Consider the following 19,980-nt stretch of genomic DNA (forward strand, 5'->3'; position numbering starts at 1 on the left):
TGCCAGGCTTACCTTGTGCAGTGGATGCTGACCTGCTTGTGGGTGGGGATAAGTCTCAATATGGCTGGCTGTGTGGCCTCCTGGATCCTGGGGCCAGTGTTGGCTCTCTGATGGTCAGGGCTGGGTCCCTACTAGGCTGGCTGTGGGGCCTGGGAGGCTCGGGGCTGGCACTGGGTGGGCCGGTAAGTCCCTGGCACTAATAATCTAGCAGATGGACTCCAAAGTGGTGCTTACCAGTTCCAGTGTCCTCATGGTAGAACGAGCTCCCCAAAATGGCTGCCACCAGTGTTTATGTCCCCAGGGGGAGTCCCACTAGCCTCTTGCCTCTTTGGGAGGCTCTCCAAGATCAGCAAGTAGGTCTGACCCAAATTCCTTTCAAATTACTGCTTCTGCGCAGGGATTTGGAGTATGTGAAATTTTGCATGTGCCCTTTAAGCTATTTCCCAGAGCCCTCTGGCTCTCCCATATACAAGTTCTGCTGACCTGCAAAGCCAGTTGTTCTGGGGGCTCATCTTCCCAGTGCAGGACCCCCTGGCTGGGGAGCCCAATGTGGGGTTTGGAACTCTTGCTCCTTGGAGAGAACCTCTGTAGTTGTGGTTATCCTTCCAGTGTGGGTCACCTACCCCAGGGGTATAGCTCCTGAGTTTACTACATCTCCACTCCTCCTACCCATCTCATTGTGATTCTTTTTTTTTTTTTTTTTTAAACTTATTTATTTTTGGCTGTGTTGGGTCTTCATTACTGCGTGTGGGCTTTCTCTAGTTGCGGTGAGCGGAGGCTACTCTTCGTTGTGGTGCACGGGCTTCTCATCGCGGTGGCTTCTCTTGTTGCAGAGCACAGGCTCTAGGCACGCGGGCATCAGTAGTTGTGGCACGTGGGCCTAAGTAGTGGTGGCTCACAGGCTCTAGAGCGCAGTCTCAGTAGCTGTGGCTCATGGGCTTAGTTGCTCTGCTGCATGTGGGATCTGCCCAGACCAGGGATCGAACCCGTGTCCCCTACATTGGCAGGTGGATTCTTAACCACTGTGCCACCAGGGAAGTTCTCATTGTGATTCTTTATATATTTAGTTGGGAAATCTTTTCTGCTAGTCTTCAGGTCATTCTCATCGATAGTGGCTCTGTAAATAGTTGTAGTATTGGTGTGCCCATGGGAGGAAGTGAGCTCAGGGTGAGCTCACCTCTTCCTACTCCATCATTTAGCTACACCTGCTCATTTCTGGAAAATCTTGAGTTTATGAAAGCAAAATGTTGTTGATAATATAGATGGTAGTCAGGCGTGAGGAAGAGACAGTTGACCATTGGCTCTTTGGTATAGTTTGGGGAAAGGTTTTTGCCACTGGAAAGCAGAGGAAAGAAAAAATGATGAGTCTCCATTAGTAAGTTCATGATTATGACAGGAATCTCTTGGTCTAAGCTAATAACCTTCTTTAACACATAAGGAAATTGAGGCCTAGTGAGAGTAAGCCTTCTTACTTGAAGTGTTTATTGAGCACCTATGAGTATATGTTGTAAATGCTTGGGATTCATTAATGAACAAAACAGAGTTCTCTATCTCAGGTGCTAAGGCCCCACCAGCAGGGGCAGGATGGGTGTTGGAAGCCAGGTGTCTTAAATGCCCATTGCTGTATTGCTCAGGGCCAAAAGAACCGTAGCTTTAAGGTTATTTAAAATTCATGTAATGTAACTATTATGACTGGAAACCATCAGAGGTTTGCCTGGTTGATTTGAGAGGTATTGGGAGATTATGAAACAATCCTTTTGCCTTGTGAATCTGATTGACCTCCAGGCCATTGATAATATCTGCTGACTACCTCCCATATCCCAACCCCCAGTCTTGTCTTGTCTTTTTCTTCTCTCAGGTTTTTTTCTACCCTGTAAAGGGGAGGGAGCCAGAGCTGACAGAGTAAGTCTCATTTCTCCTTTCAAACAATACTTGAAAGGGAAATAACCCATTTGGTAGGTAGGTAGGTATCTTTAGGAATTTGCCTTAAGTTGACAAGTTACTTTTGAACAAAATGTGAAAAAAGGGATTGAGAACTATTTTGAACAACCATATCTAAATGTTCATAACAAAAAGTTTAATTTGTCACATTCTTTTTGGAGAAAGATATCTTTTCTAATGATGCTACCATTATTTAAAACACTTTGGAATTCTTCCTATCTTACTGGTTTTGGAACCACTTCATAAGTTACACAAGAAAGTTGGTGTCATTACTTCACAGGAAGATTCCAGGTGATCAAAAGGCCATTTACCTTATTTTCCAGATCTGGCTCTGAATGTCTTTGTCTGTTCTCCAAATCAAATCTACCCATAAATGATGAAAAGTTGTCACCACTGAGTCTATGTCATAAACTAAAGTTTATGTCATAAACTAAAGAGGTGTTCAGAAATATTTTGAATAAAGGTGATATTGTTGGAGTAAAGTTATAGACTCCCGAGGTGTCTAGTTGGAAAAGGTGTACCCTTTATTTTGTCAGGTATTGAATCACCTACTCTATGAGCAGTCCAAATATATATTCAGGTAATCTTCCCAATTCAAATCTAAGTGAATATTTTTTAAAATTAAAAAAATTTAAACTATTTTATTGAATGAAAGATTCTTTAAATTCTACAATGCTTTACAATTTTCAGAAGTTTCATACAGATGATTTCATATAATCCGATAATAACCCCATATTTAATCCCCTACCCCTATAATGCCCCTCCCCACTCCCTCTCCTCACTGGCAACCACCAGTCCATTCTCTGTATCTGCTAGTCTGACTTCTTTTTGTTTTACTCACTAGTTTGTTGAATGTTTTAGATTCCACACCTAAGTGTGGAAATCTTTACTTAACTTTGTTCTATTAACATTTCTCATTTTTTAATGAAACACTTGTTAATATCCTTCAGAACATTAGTTTGAGAGACATACCATTAAACTGATTCTTTATTTCTATCACAGATTGAAGGGGCTGTTCTAGAGTTTGATGAAGTTAAGGAATGTTATACAGTTAAACATGTCCATTCCCAGCTTGTAAAAATATTCCAGAGAAGCTAATTCTAATGCTAGAATCAGAATCTGGCAAGGATTAAATGATGTAGAAGTTGGCAAGATGTTATGCTATAGTAATTAAAAGGTTTTTCCATGTTAAGCACAGATCATTTTCAGAAAACGCTGAGAAGTATTTGTTTTGAATTCCGTGGAAAATTAAAGAAAATGTAATTATAATATACTCAAAATGTGCTTCAATTTTGAATAATTTCTCTAGGGATATTATATAAATGTAGTATTTGATCTGTTGCTTCAAGATAATATTTATTGCTGCTGTGAAAAGAGAGAGAGATTTATAGTAATGATATCAGTGTTATTTTACATTAAATACACTAATGTCAAATTGGTTATTACCAGAGTCAAATTAGCATACCAGGAGCACATGGAATGGAAACTTCTGGAAATGAAGACTAAAAACAGCCATGGGAGCTGGCCCTCCCTTCTGTAATTTCTGTATAGCATCATTACTCCTTGGAATCCCCACTCTTCCCCAGTCCCACCACGCTGTTCTCCCTGTCTATGTGGATTGACGTATTGTCCAAAGCCTAATTTATCACAGTTACCACCTCCTCCATGGAGTCTTTTCTGATCTTCTCCAGGGGCCTGTTACTGCACTGGGAGTTTTGTATTTCTGTTTGTCTTATGGCATTTCATTCTGCCTTGGTTATGGTATATGTAATCTTGTCAAGAACCTTTCATGCAACCCACACGCCACCTTGAAATCCTTGTTCGCATCTCTTATATTTAGCCAACACACAGCTAGTGTCCAATATTTATGAAGTGAAGAGTGAAAAAAAAAAAACCAAACACCCAGCTACTTCCTGTAAGTACTCTCATATTGAGAGCAACTGGTAAAAACAAAATGGGCATCTGAGGACAGTCCCCTCATTGTTCTGTGTTGGCGTTAGCATTAATGGTCTCCCCAGGACACCAGTTTGTACTCGAGAAAGAACTTAAAGTCTGTAATTTCATCATTGTGTCTCTAAGAGTCAGTTCTAATTTAGCCAGCAGAATATTTCTCAGTATTTCTGTGGCAGGGACTGTTTTTTTTTTTTTTTAGTGTGTTATTATCTTAAGATGTGTAAATTCTTGGCAGCTGTCTGGATTAAATAAATAAACAAGAACAAAGGATGATATGAAATAAGAACATTTAAAAGGTCCATTACCTCTTGACTTTGAGCAATTGCCTAATTACCTCAAGTTCAAAGCTAATTTATGGAATTCCACATAATAATGACTTACATTTGTCTAGCGATAGGAGGTTTCTAGGGTGATTTCATCTGTGACATTCATTCAATCAATCAACTAGTCAGTCAATTAACAAATTAATCCTTCAACAGACATTTCTTTAGAGCCTATTACATAACAAACATTGGCAAGCATGGTTTGGGGATTTCTAAAATAAATAAGACAAAGGTACTGCCCTGTAAAAGTCTTCAGTCTGGTGAGGGTAGACAGAAATATAGACAAGTAAATGAGGGAATTCCCTGCTGGTCCAGTGGTTAGGACTCTGTGCTTCCACTGCAGGGGGCCCAGGTTCCCTTCCTGGTCGGGGAACTAAGATCCCCCCACAAGGCGCACGGCCAAAAAAAAAAGCAAGTAAATGACGGAAACGTTGTGATAAAAGCTTGTATACACCTCAGTGGTGGAGGCAAAGGTGGCAAGTGGGCCATTCTCATTAAGGGAGGGGGAAACTGGACAGGATAGCATTCATAGAGGAGCAGTCATTGAGTGAAGTCTTATCTGATTCTTACTAGTGTCACTATTATACATGGCTTACAGTTGAGAACCTGACTTGGGTGTGAAGCATCTTCTCTGAGGTGACTCTGCTCTTAAGATTTCAGAAGCAACTTGCATCCCACTGCACAGCATCTCTCCTGCACCCCCTGAGATTCCTGGAGTGTGACTCTCATGTTCTAGTAGTGATGAGAAAGGGAAGGTAAAGCCAGAGAGCCTGAAAATCTCTGGCTTTATGCCAGAGAGGATTATGTTTATGCAAAATGAGCTTGGTTCCCAGAGTAAGAAGAAAAACAACTTGATTGAAAATGTTATTCATCCATAAAGAAAGGGAGAAAGCCAAACCCAAAGGCAGGGTTTAGAGCTGGAAACAATGGCTTTGTTAAGATTTACAGGTCTGTGGGATTTCTCAGTTGCATAGGGTATTAAGGAAAGTTATTTGAGAAATATTCAAATTACTTTGACATCGTTTTCCCTAGGCAATATGGAAACTCACTTTTTGGTGGGTGGGCCTCTTTAACATAAAACTTCGGAGGAAATGAGGTTTAAAAGGATGACCCACTTCTTCTGCTGTCACCACCCACAGACTCCAATTTAATTTCTTCCTTATTCTGTTCACTAAAAGTCACTAGTTTTTTTCATGGGCTGGATGCTTCTCTCTAGTCGTACTTTTGGTGTGGGTGGCCACATTTCACTAGGTTGGTGGCATATTGATTTGTATAAAGTGCCTTAAGAAGACACCCACATTCATTTAAGACAACAGTGGCAAGAATAACTTAATATTGGCACATATTTTCTTTATTCTCTGAAAGAAAGCTTAATATCGGATGTTAGAATGTAATATCATACAGAGATTTCTAATATGAGCCAGAACGGCCCAGATACTGTGATTGAAGGAGATTTGGTCTTTTTCTTTTCTTTGCCTTTGTACTTCATGTCATCACATAAGAATTAGGAGCTGGAGTGATACATTTTATAAATTATTAAATTGTAAATTTAATAATTAAGGAAGCAGGTATTTTAACTTACCTGAAAACAAAGTTCCATTACTCCAATGGACTAGGTGGCCCCTTATTTTTATAGTAGAAAATGTTAGAAAATGTTTCAAATACTCTCTTTTGGCCCTCACAAGAACTCCAAGGGGTGGCATATGAAATCTTTTTAACTGCAAATTTTTTTTTAACTCATGAGAAAACTGAGACCCAGACAGGTTAAGGCTAGGCGCTAGCTAATAATAATGCTTTTTGGTGTATCTTCTGGACTAGTGTTGCTTAGTTCTGTTAAAAGATAAACTGAGGCATATTCAAATTTTAAGAGTTTATTTCAGCAAAAATTGATTTGAATCAAGCAGCACCGAATGGGAAATGGTTAGGATGCTCCCCATACGGGAGCTGGGAGAAAGACTTCTGTAGAGAAGATGCAGGGGAAGCAAAGCGAGGGAATTATCTGATTGGCTGAAGCAGTTGCATTATTTGGAAAAGCTGAATTGGCTGTCTGCGATTGGTTGTCCTTAGGTTTCACTTTCTTACCCTTGAGGCATTACAGGCTTAGGTTTTGGTTTGCTTATGTAGGCTAATGTATTAGAGCTGCCTCAGTCTAATGGTCTCCTTGTTTAATTGATTTAACCATTCTTTATATTATATTGCTTCTTTGCAGAGAAATTGTCTCATGGACACACACGGTGCCTCTAGTCCTGACCTGCTATTTCTCAAACGTGTGTGATTAGTTGCAAGGGAACCTTCGTGAGAAAATGCATGATTCTTTACCAGCCCATCCCACTTATAGGAAAAGTAATACAAATCATATACCCCAGTGGTACAGTAGTTTGAATTACTTTAATATACAAAGAGCAGCACATAATTAAATTCTAAGAATCAAGAATCGTATTTCTTTTACTGGGAACACCTGCATCAGAAGAGCTTTAGTCTGGATGAATACAGCCCACTAGGGATCCTCGTTACAACACTGTGTGCAGATTAACTTGTAGAGAAATAACAGAAGGAGGTGGTATTACCAATGTCAACCCATTTTCTCAGGCCACGCTAGCCTGGAGTTTTAAAAGGGGTCACAGCAATGGTAATAACCCGTATTTTTAGCTTTTTATCTCTCTGGCTATTACAAATCTCCATGTCCTCCCCACCCAGCCCCAGCGGAGTCCCACGGGTTGTCTCCTACATGCGCTCCAGTTCTGTCCGCCTCCTGTGGGTTCCATGATGCGTTCCCTTCCTCCCTCGCTTCAGCCCCCGTGGTGGTAGGCTGGTTGCCCTCACAGGGGACACAGATTTTGCTCTCAGTTGTGCAGCCTCCCCTGGTACCGTTCTTGCCTCTGCCTCTGATTTCTCTCTTGGAGTTCTTGATGTGAGCCATGCAGAAGCAGGACATGCAGTCTTCCCCCTTTTGGGATATGCATGGATCTCATAGCAGGGCAGGATTGTTAGTATGCCTTCTCTTTATTTTTAGATGGACAGCCTTCTCTTTTTAGCACTGAGTCCATGAGGGTAGGTAGGCCATGGACAGAGCTGGGGAACATTGAAACTGTATTAAGACCCTCACCTTGTCCCCCCCTTGGTTCCTCATGAAAATACTTATTAGCGTTTTTTGGCAGACGTTTATACCTATTAGCTGCCAGAGGAGCCCAGAATTTCAGCACAAAATAGAGCCTAGACTCAAGCTTAGGGGACCCCAAATATCAATATTTGTGTTCACCCTGGGGCTGATTTTTTTTCCCTTTTATTTTTCTGTGCTCTCTTTCTTGTACTCTTGGCTTCTGTTTCTTTGGTTACTTGAAAAAATTTTTAAAATCTTAGTTGTTGAAGTGAAAACTGCTTTGAAAGGCAGAACACCCTAGGTGAGATCTATCTCCCTGATGGAAGGGAAAGAAATGAAGAAGACCCACTGAAATAAAGTGAGTATTTCCAATCAGAAGAGGAATATTCTACCTCCCTCAGTGGTGAGTGACACCAAATCAGCTGGAAAGGGCTCTCATTCCTAGAGCTAAGGAATAAGGAATCTGGAGCTCACTGATACTGTACATACAAAACAAAACAAATCTAAACTGCGATATAAAAGCAGCGTTTAAAATTAACCAAGGGAGGCAGAGCTTCCTGGATTTGGATTTGTGGGTGGCAGGTATCTGGGTGCACTGCCCTTATTTTACTGACCAGAGCGAGGTAAATAGTCCCTGCTCTGAATTGGGATTTTTTGGGGGAGCCGTTCTCTCCCTTTACATTCCCAGCATCTTCCTAAACCATCCTGAGTCCACGTCTTTTCTTTATTCTCATTTTATTGGAACCGCAAAGAAGATCAGAGGTCACCTGACAATTTGAACTCTGTTTGTAGGAAGGTGTTTCTCAATCAAGACAACACTTAAAAGGCAGCATGACCTGGGGAAAAGAATGTAGTCATCTGGGTATCAGGAGACCTGGAATCTTCTTTTCTGATAACTGTGCCACCTTACCAGGGAAGCTCCCTTCTCTACCTCTCATCCCTGCTCTCCCTGTCTACATCCGTCAGTCTGTTTCTTTGTAAACAGGTTTTATCTACGTGATCCCTCTTTCTCTAAAGTTCTGAGTATATAATTTTTTTGGGGGGGTGGTATGCAGGCCTCTCACTGTTGTGGCCTCTCCCGTTGCGGATCACAGGTTCCGGACGCGCAGGCTCAGCGGCCATGGCTCATGGGCCCAGCTGCTCCGCGGCATGTGGGGTCTTCCCGGACCAGGGCACGAACCCATGTCCCCTGCATCAGCAGGCGGACTCTCAAGCACTGCACCACCAGGGAAGCCCTGAGTATATAATTTTGAAAAGCTCCTCCCACCCAAGGAGTTTCTTCAGACCCCAAGGAAAAGTCTCTAGTTGGGAGGGGAGATATTTTCCCATTCATTTATTGAGCACCTCATGTGTAACAGGTGCAAGTCATATTCAAAGCGTCCTTTATGTGTGTCATTTAATCCTTAATGATGATGATAACACACTTATATAGAACTTCCTCTGTGCCAGACTCTGTTCTAATTAGTTTACATACATTCACCCATTTAAATCCTCATCACGAAGTGTATGAAGTTGGTAATATTATGATCTTCCTTTTGCAGGTGACCATTGAACCTTAAAGGAGAAACAAACATAGTGCCCTAGGGCCTAGAGCTGATCTCAGTATTCATAAACCAGGACAGGACAATCATCTTCTCTTGACAGATGAGGAAGATGGGGTTCTAACAGGCTAAGGAAAACTGCCCACAGTCACAGAACAAGTAAGTAGCGCACTTGGAAATCAAACTCACGTCTAATTTGTTCCAGAGCCCACATTCTTTCCATTTTGCTGCTTTGCCTCCCAGAGACGGTTTTACTTTGTCATAAACCGCATAGAAGAACGTGGCACTTTTAATGAAGGAAGAGTTTGCCAAATGAAAAGCAGATTAATGAGATATTTGGGATGCTTTGCAGTAAATAAGTCTCTTTCAGAATTCTCATCTTCTCCCACTCACATCGTTAAAGCCATAACAGTAACAATTACCTCAGCCTGGTTGAGGCCGTGTGGGAGTGTCTGTCACCCTGGGAAGACACTGGGGACCCACAAAACTTCCCTTGAGCTGACTGAGCCATAGGTCAGAAATTGGATATATCAGAGGTTGGCTTTCCCCGTCAGAGCCTCGTCTTGCCCCTCCTGTTTTCTGGTTGTGTCTTGAAACACGGTTACTTGAGGAGAGAAATAGAGCTTAAAATTGGGTCAACATTAAGAATATTAGAAACGTCAATGTCAACCTGTTCTCCGAGACTTAGAGCACCATTTGAACATGATTGCCCGAGACTTGAGTAGAGTCTATCTTTTTTCTTTTTTATAATAGGTAATCTTAGCTATTCCCTGGGAATTAAAAAAAATATCCCTTTGAAACTGAGAGGCCAGAGCAGAAATGTAATTATTTCTATATGATATACAACTGAATTTAAAGCCAAATGCTCACATTTATATTCAACAGGAACGTGTGTCTGCTTACACTGGTGTTGAGGGTCTGGGGGATGTGAAGACAAGGAAGTCCCAGGCCCTTTCTCTAAGAGCTAGGAATCTACTAAGGGAAATGGGGTGTAAGCTGTAATAATCTGTGCTGCGAGGGGAAGCATATCATTTACTGCCCATCCGCCACAGACCAGGCATTGTGTCAAGTACTTTATACAAGGACATGGCAAGGTGGATGTATTAGCCCCATTTCTAGGGGAGGAAAGCAAGACTCAGAATAAGTTGTCCTGGGCCAACAGCACTTTATGAATATGGCTGCGATTCAGACTCAGGTGGCTCTAATGACAGACCTGCACTCTTTCCCCTAGGATTTACTGTTAATTAGGCAGGATCCATTTAATGGTTTAACGTATTAGGTATCCTTCATGGTATTTAAAGATTTATGAAATTAGCTCACCGAGTTGCATAACGTTTTGAGATGACAATTTTTGACCTGGGGTATTTTGAGGAGTCATGGGCAAATCAAAGAATTTTCAGCTTTTTCAAAGGAATGTACAAAACAGAAAACTTTACCCATTTCTTGTGCTTTTATGTTGGTGGGGTGAGGCTTATGGATGGTCTTTGGGTGAGGGATAGAAGAGGTCTGGATAACCCAGATAGCTACATTACTTGGTAAGAAATAATGGTTTTGAAGTATGACTTGGCTACTTTAAAGTGGCTGTATCAGCTCAGTAGGAGTTAGCAGTTTGATGTGGCTACCAAAAAGCCAGTCTTAAGAGAAGTATCTCTGGTGGGGGAGGTAAGAACCCCACTCTACTTTGCCTTGGTGAGACCTTAGTTGGAATACTGTGTTAAGCTCTGGGGAATGTAGACTAAGATAAATATAAAGCAACTAGGACACATTCAGGAGAAAGTTTGCATCACAATGTAGAAATGAAATCTGGACGTTTAGGGAAATAGGGCTGTGTAGCTGAAGAAAAGACCTGAAGGGCTGAGATAACAGTCTTCAAATATTAGAAGGATTGTCTTGTGGAAGAGGAATGTTGATTTTTTTTTTTTTCTCTGTGGCCCTAAAAGATGCAACCAGAAGCAACAGGCTCTGGGGAAGTGGATTTGTCCTTACAAGGAAGAATTTTTTGTTATATCTGCCTAAATATGTTTTATCTGCCTAAATATGTTGAGTTTATTTTTTGTTTTGTTTTAGAAAGTGGTGGATTCCCAGTCCCTGAAGGTCCTAGGACATGTGCCAAGTAATTACTTGGTGGAGCCATGGCAGAGGAAATTCAAAGGTACCATGGATTGGGATTTCACAAGCATCGAAGTCCTTCCCAACCCTGAGCATCTCAGTACTTGTGGACTGTCCTTCCAGGCTTTGCCTCCACCTTTGTCACTAGGGTTGGGGTATGTTTTGGGGGGATGGGTAGATGGATGGGTGACAGGGGATAGGAAGAATGTACAACGGCAAAGCAGTTACTTGGTCCATTCAAATTTGGTCTGCCATTTTTAAATTTTGCCTTTCCTATATGTTCATTTGCTTGCCCTAAACTCTGGGCACCTGGAGGCCTTTGCTGTAACTGTGATCCTCAACATAGTACCCCATCTCATGCAACTGGGTTCTTATAAATGTTATTTGATAGTGATTTTTATCAGGTATCAAGTATTGTCAGGCTCCAATAGTAAGCAAATCTAACTTTGCCGTATGTACAAACTCTAGGTTTGTAAAGCTTGTGGCTGCCTCCCCTCTCTGGGGAAAGATAGAGCCTGAATTCTTTTCCAAATTTCAGTGAGATGGAAATTTCGGGACACCCATGAGACAGAGAACCAGTCAAAGGGCTTCACACTTAAAAGTAGCCTTAAAAATTACCCATATGCTAGTTGCACTACTCCCAGCTCCCTGTCAGGTAGCAATCTTCAACTGTTTTGAAAGATCTCTAGCTCTTTTTATCCCATTAAGGACTGAAAGGGATTGACAGAAGGTTTTTGCTCATAGTCTACAGCTGAACTCTTGTGTCAACAGTAAATATTCCAGCAGAAGGAGTGGTGGGGGTTTGATCATTTCACTGCTTTCTGCAGGGCAGACTCTGTGGGCTCCTGGCAACATCTAATCTTCAGTGACCCCAGTTGTCACACCCAGGAGTAGGTTTCTCTCTAATCCTTTTCAGAGCTATGAACAGCAGGGAAACATGATTTATAGACCAAGAGGCATTTTAATCATGGGATTTGTGAGCGTTTCATATTCCTTTCCTCATTATGGATACACTGCCCATCCTTTGGAAGATACACTAAGATGTTGGTCAGATCCTGTTAACCTCATTTACTTCCATGAATTCATGTCAAGTGTATTATGTTCATGGTGGAGATTTTCAAAACCCTACCAAATGGGTTTAGAGGATGATGGGGCTAACTTCAGATTACTTCTTTAGGCCAGAGGTTTTCCTAGGCACCAGTAATCATCTGATTCTGCTTTCTAAGGCTGCTTCCCTTACTTACAATTCATACATAGAAGCTAAGTCCCTGATGGAAAGGTGTTCTTTACAGTTGTGGGTTTTACCTCAATCCCTGGGCTCCTTTAAACTTCGAATATTCTTCTCAACCCTAGTTATTTGAACTCTCTGAGTCTCAGCTCAGTTTATTAACATTATTAATTTGAAGTGGATCTGTATGTCTTATGTCCTTAATACATTGCTTCACACAGGGGCACCAGCTCAGGAAGACTTCGTCTGTTGCAAATTTATGAGGAAGTTGAATATTTATTGTTGGTACTTTTTCACCACCTCCCCAACATCTACCTCCTGACCAGATACCAGTTCTTCTTTTTCCTGTCTCTACATTTCCAATCCCATTAAAAAATGGCCCAATTCTCAGCCTGTTTTCCCCTAGTCCTTGCTAAAACAATGGCTGATGATGGTTTAAGTTAAGGCATCACTTCTCATGAGGTTACTTGTATTTTAATAAAAATCTTTGAAGGGTAAATATTCAAAATACTGCTTCTTTATGGTTAAATTTTAGGCAGTGTAAAAAATAGTTTTAGATGGAGATGAAAGGAGTTGGGTGGATTACACAGGACATGGGATGAACAGGGCTGTCACTTTTGTTCAGTTACATGAACATGGTGACAGGCAAGCATAAATGCAGAGATGGCATTCCTGTGCTGGTATGGGGAAAAAGAAGAGAGGCCACTGGTCAGGACATTGTTTGGCCTAGGGAGGAAGAAGATCCAGTACTTTGGCAATTTATTTAAGCTTTTGTTTTTTTGCGGGATAGGAGAGCTCATACTTGAAGCCGAATCCGGCCTCTGTACCCTAACACTGAATTAAATCTCAAGACAGAGTTTTGGGTGAAGTAGAAAAGAATAGCTTTATTGCTTTGCCAGGCAAAGGGGGGCTAGAGCAGGCGATTGCCCTCAAAACTCTGTGGCCCTGACCTGGAGAGGGTAGTGAGGAGTTTTATAGTAATCGGTCAAAGAGGAGGGCGTGATCAGCTCATGGACATTCCTCTGATTGGTTGGTGGTGAGGTAAGTGGGAGTCAGCATCATCAACCTTACGGTTCCAACTGGTTCTGGGGTCTGTGTGTTTGTGGGTAGCACACCATTAACTTCTCCCAAGTAGTGGGGGTTTCAGTATCTGCAAAACAGCTCAAAGATATTGTTATGTGTATCCCTTGAGGGGGAACCAAGACCCTGCCCCAAGGCTGCACTATTGTTTCTTTTGACTGTTCCTCCCTTGTCTCACATCCCCTCCCTTCTCTAATTAGCAACTGTTTGAACCTGCTCATTGGAACTCAGGGAAGGTCATGGAGGCTGAATGAAGCCTATTTCCTGTAATCAAGAAATGGGGGACACTGATACAGGCTTTGTGCCCAGGAGCCACCAGGGTCCTGCTAGGGATCATGCTCAGTGCAAGGAGATGTGGAAAATCCAGAGATAAGGAATCTTGGCCTCTACTTTCCAAGGGATCCTACTCTATGTTGTGGGGGAAATCAGACACATTCGTTAAGAGTCTGCCCGACTGAAGAATGTGAAAAGAGTTATCACAGAGGTACAACTTACATGCTGGGAAAATGTGTGGTCCATTCTCACTGGGATATCTGGAAGGGCTTCTTGTAGAAAGTGGGATTTTAATTGGACTTAAAAACAAATTGTACTTTGAAAAATTATACTTTTGAAAGAAATGACTTGAGCAAGCGCCTGTCCTCTGATGGAGGGAGGGAAGTCTGGCCTAGTTGAGTGGAGGCGGGAAGGTGAGTGTTATGCTTAGTCTGGAAAACTCGGCAGGGTCTTCAACCCTACGGGCCTTTGAATGCTCGGTTGAATATTTTAGGTTTTATTCTTCTCGCGTTGGGAAGCCATTTAAGATTTAAGCAGGGGAATAATATTCTTAAAGAAAATAACTATGACCAGGATGAATTGAAGGGAGGGAGAAACGACATACTCATTTATCTACAGTTTGGGGAAGAGAGGAAGATTATCTCTAATTCATTAGATGTGCATTGTATCAGCAGGAGCGAAATAAGCAGCATATCTTGATACATAAATCCTCCTCCCATATATGCGTTCTTTTTCACCAGGGAGCAAGTATTTGGCAGCCAAGTTATCTTTAAAGTAATAATAAGAAAGCTATTTGGAATAAATGTTTCAGAACCATTTGTTACTTCGCACAGACCTATGAGCAAATAGGATTGAGCTAAAGCATTTACAGTGGTATGTGGTTCTGCAGGGGCCGCCACACTATTACATATACTTTTATCTTGGCTAAACTCTAGCTGTTGCCACTGCTATTACTCAAAGAACTGAAGTGTCAACAAGCTAATCAAAATGGCAAAGTGGGAGTCAAGAGTTTTTCCCCCTGTTTCTTAAAGACTTAGGAAGATTGTTTCCTTTTTATTCCCTATATTCAGAACATAAAAGCCTCCCAGACATCTAATCTTTACTAGGTCAACCATTTCAAAAGGCAGTGGGATTATTTTCCAGTTGCTTTTCAGTTTAAGGCAAGTGTTTTAGGGGCTTCCAAAGTCTCCCTCCTGAATCAATTTATGAAAAAAAACAAAAAATGAAGTAAAGGCATTATTAACCCAACTACACTGTCTTGGTATAAAAATCCTGACATAGCATAGTGGAAAAAGGTTCTGAATCATGACCTAAGAGATCTGAGTTCTAGACCCAGTTTTGTGAATGCATAGCTTGATGATTTTGTCAAGTCTTATATTTAACAGGGAGGGATTAGAATTGTTCTGTATGGTTTCTGTACTATTCAGTAGTATTGTTCACAATTACTTTTCCCTAAGGAGTTTAGAAAATGGAGAGACATATGATAATGTTGCAGGAAGAGGGACCTCTTCCGGGGCCCAAGAGTGGGCTCTTGTCTACCACTCAGAAAAGAATTTTCTGAGGAGACACACATGCTGACAAAGCAAGAGACTTTATTGGGAAGGCGTGTCCGGGCAGAGAGCAGCAGGGTAAGGGAACCCAGGAGAACTGCTCTGCCATGTGGCTCGCAGTCTCAGGTTTTTTGGTAATGGGGTTAGTTTCTGGGTTGTCTCTGGCCGATCATTCTGACTCAGGATCCTTTCTGGTGGTGCACACATTGCTCAGCTAGGATAGGTTCCAGCGAGAAGGATTCTGGGAGGTTGGTAGGACATATGGACTGGAGTCTCCTCTCTCCTTTTGACCTATCCCGAATTCTTCCGGTTGGTGGTAGTTTGTTAGTTCCGCGTTCCTTACCGGGACCTCCTGTTGTAAGATAACTCGTGCAAGTGGTTACTATCGGGCCTGGTCAGGGCAGGCGGTTTTGGGCAGTGGTTTCCCTAAAAATAAGATTGTGGTCAACAGTTTTGGGTGGAAGTGATGTGTGTTACTTTTGGGCCAGAACTCACACTGCCAGTGTGAGGCTCCAGAATTCTTTCTCTCTACAAAGATGACTGAGAGAGGTGGCTGTGTCAAGCTGGGGGCAGGAATAAGGACAATGAAGAGCAGAACTCCTAGGCAGCCCATGATGGGCATGTACGAGGAGCGGGAAATGAACCTTTGTTGTTTTAAACCACTGAGATTTGGAGGAATTATTTGTTACAATAAAATTTCAAGCTTATTCTTTTTTTTTTACATCTTTATTGGAGTATAATTGCTTTACAATGGTGTGTTAGTTTCTGCTTTATAACAAAGTGAATCAGTTATACATATACATATGTTCCCATATCTCTTCCCTCTTGCGTATCCCTCCCTCCCACACTCCCTATCCCACCCCTCTAGGTGGTCACAAAGCACTGAGCTGATCTCCCTGTGCTATGCGGCTGCTTCCCACTAGCTATCTATTTTACGTTTGGTAGTGTATATATGTCCATGCCTCTCTCTCACTTTGTCACAGCTTACCATTCCCCCTCCCCATATCCTCAAGTCCATGCTCTAGTAGGTCTGTGTCTTTATTCCCACCTGACCCCTAGGTTCTTCATGACATTTTTTTCCCTTAAATTCCATATATATGTGTTAGCATACGGTATTTGTCTTTCTCTTTCTGACTTACTTCACTCTGTATGACAAACTCTAAGTCCATCCACCTCATTACAAATAGCTCAATTTCGTTTCTTTTTATGGCTGAGTAATATTCCATTGTATATATGTGCCACATCTTTTTTATCCATTCATCCGATGATGGACACTTAAGTTGTTTCCATCTCTGGGCTATTGTAAATAGAGCTGCAATGAACATTTTGGTACATGACTCTTTTTGAATTATGGTTTTCTCAGGGTATATGCCCCGTAGTGGGATTGCTGGGTCATATGGTAGTTCTATTTGTAGCTTTTTAAGGAACCTCCATACTGTTCTCCATAGTGGCTGTACCAATTCACATTCCCACCAGCAGTACAAGAGTGTTCCCTTTTCTCCACACCCTCTCCAGCATTTATTGTTTCTAGATTTTTTGATGATGGCCATTCTGACTGGTGTGAGATGATATCTCATTGTAGGTTTGATTTGCATTTCTCTAATGATTAATGATGTTGAGCATTCTTTCATGTGTTTGTTGGCAGTCTGTATATCTTCTTTGGAGAAATGTCTGTTTAGGTCTTCTGCCCATTTTTGGATTGGGTTGTTTGTTTTTTTGTTGTTGAGCTGCATGAGCTGCTTATAAATTTTGGAGATTAATCCTTTGTCAGTTGCTTCATTTGCAAATATTTTCTCCCATCCTGAGGGTTGTCTTTTGGTCTTGTTTATGGTTTCCTTTGCTGTGCAAAAGCTTTTAAGTTTCATTAGGTCCCATTTGTTTATTTTTGTTTTTATTTCCATTTCTCTAGGAGGTGGGTCAAAAAGGATCTTGCTGTGATTTATGTCATAAGGTGTTCTGCCTATGTTTTCCTCTTAAGAGTTTGATAGTTTCTGGCCTTACATTTAGGTCTTTAAGCCATTTTGAGCTTATTTTTGTGTATGATGTTAGGGAGTGATCTAATCTCATACTTTTACAGGTACCTGTCCAGTTTTCCCAGCACCACTTATTGAAGAGGCTGTCCTTTCTCCACTGTACATTCCTGCCTCCTTTATCAAAGATAAGGTGATCATATGTGCGTGGGTTTATCTCTGAGCTTTCTATCCTGTTCCATTGATCTATCTTTCTGATTTTGTGCCAGTACCGTACTGTCTTGATTACTGTAGCTTTGTAGTATAGTCTGAAGTCAGGGAGGGAGCCTGATTCCTCCAGCTCCATTTTTCGTTCTCAAGATTGCTTTGGCTATTCAGGGTCTTTTGTGTTTCCATACAAATTGTGAAATTTTTTGTTCTAGCTCTGTGAAAAATGCCAGTAGTAGTTCAAGCTTATTCTTGATTGATATGGTCTTCAAAGAGTATAACTGGAGCTTCCCTAGTGGTGCAGTGGTTGAGAGTCTGCCTGCTAATGCAGGGGACACAGGTTTGAGCCCTGGTCTGGGAGGATCCCACATGCCGCCGAGCAACTAGGCCCGTGAGCCAAAACTACTGAGCCTGTGCATCTGGAGCCCGTGCTCCACAACAAGAGAGGCCGCGACAGTGAGTGGCCCGCGCACCGCGATGAAGAGTGGCCCCCGCTTGCCGCAACTAGGGAAAGCCCTTGCACAGAAACAAAGACCCAACACAGCAAAATTAAATTAATTAATTAATAAACCCCTACCCCCAACATCTTCTTAAAAAAAAAAAAAAGAGTATAACTGGGATACATAGGGAAAGCCCTATGGATATAGAAGATCCTTCTTTTTACTGAATTAAAGTTTAAGTTTTCTATACATAAATGTCAAAGCTGCTTTGAGGGGAATTGTTTCCTATCATTGGAAATACTGAAATATGGACTGGGCAACCTCTTGAAGGCAGTGCTGTAGAAATTGAAGGTGGTTGTGTGATATAATAAGAAATAGATATTTGGTCTTCAATTGTTCTGGCGCAGAGCTCCTAAAACCCTTGGAATTTCCTAAGTGCTGAGGGCAATAAAGGTGTCTAAGGACGAAGGCTCGTTGCTAGTAGAGCCAACCAAGTGATTAGAGGGTTGGAACTTCCATTCCCACCCCTCTGAAGTGGTCAGAGGGGCTGGAGGTTGAATCATTCACCGAAGGCAAATGATTTAATCATCATGCTTATGTTAATAAGCCTCCATAAAAACCCAAAAGGAGGGGGTTTGGATTGCTTCTGAGTCGGTGAACATGTGGAGATACGAGGAGAGTGGCATGCTCAGAGACCATGAAAGATTTAGACACTTTCCCTATGCCTTACCTTATGCATCTCTTCCATCTGGCTGTTCCTGAGTCTATATATATATAAAACTTGTAATATGTAGTAAGTAAAATGGTCATCTAGTAAGTAAAATGTTTCTCTGAGTTCTGTGAGCCCGCTTTGTGTGAATGGATTAATCGAGCTGAAAGCAACATCTGGTTGGTCAGAAGCAAGGATGGAAACCTGCATTATTTGCTACTGGTGTCTGAATGTGTGTGTGTGTGTGTGTGTGTGTGTGTGTGTGTGTATGGTAGGAGCAGTCTTGTAGGACTGAGCCCTAATCTGTGGAATCTGACGCTATCTTTGTGTAAATAGTGTCAGAATTGAGCTGCATTTGTACAACACTCAGGTGGTGTCTGATAATTGCTTGGTGATATGGGGAACCCCCTGTCCCTCCCCACTGGACTTGGTACTACAGCTGACTCTTGAACAACGTGGGTTTGAACTGCGTGGGTCCACTTATAGGTGGATTTATTTCAGTAAATACACATCCTTAGATTCAACCAAATGTGAATCAAAATTTCTATCCATGGTTGGTTAAATCTGCATCTGCGAAACTTGTAGGTAAGGAGGGCTGACTATATTATGCCATTTTACATAGGGGACTTGAGCATCCGTGGATTTTTGTGTCTGCAGGGGCTCCTGGAACCAATCCCCTGAGGATACTGCGAAACGACTATAGAATCTTAGGTTGGAACAGAGAAGGTCATGGTCCATTTGAGGTTAAAAGTATTCAGAATTACAGCTCCTGAGGGTAACTGTTGCGCCTCACCTTTGTGCAGCTTGTACGGTTTATGGAGTGTTTTCTCCAGTGTTAACTTACTTGCTCTTCCGTGGGTAGCAAAATGTTTATTCACTGTACCTTTCATAGTGACTTCGCAGGTGCTAAGAAAAATTTGTTTGGAGAAACAAGCTAATTTTTTACCTGGATCCCATAGCTATTCTGATAGCTGAGTAGTGGTATCTCATTATGGTTTTCATTTTCATTTTCTTAATGGCTAGTGCTGTTAAACATCATTTCATGTGCTTATTTGCGATTTGTATATCCTTTTCAATGAAGAATCTCTTCATATCTCTTGTCCATTTTCTAATCAAATTGCTTATTTTCTTACTGTTGAGTTTGAGCGTTCTTTATATGTTATAGACTTACTTCTTTGTTGGCTATGTAGTTTGTAAATATTTTCTCCCAGTCTCTAGCTTGACTTCTTATACTCTTAAAAGAATCTTTCACATAGCAAACGATGTTAGTTTTGATGACGTCTAGTTTACCTAGTTTTCCTTTTATGGTTCATCTCTTTCCTGGTTTATTGCAATAGGCCCACTATTCTCTCTGATTCTGCCCTTGCCTTCCAAATGTCTGTTCTTAACAAAGCAATTAGAGTGATCTTTTAAAATGTAATTTCTCATTTGAAACTCTCCAAGCTTCCCACATCACTCAGAGTAAAAGCCAACGTTTTAGCAGTAGCCTATAAACCCTATATAATTTGGTTCCTCATTATCCCTCTGACTTCCCCTCTTACCACTCTCTCCCTCCC

The sequence above is a fragment of the Grampus griseus genome (assembly GCF_964374135.1).
Source record: "Grampus griseus genome assembly, chromosome: 3".
NCBI lineage: Eukaryota > Metazoa > Chordata > Mammalia > Artiodactyla > Delphinidae > Grampus > Grampus griseus.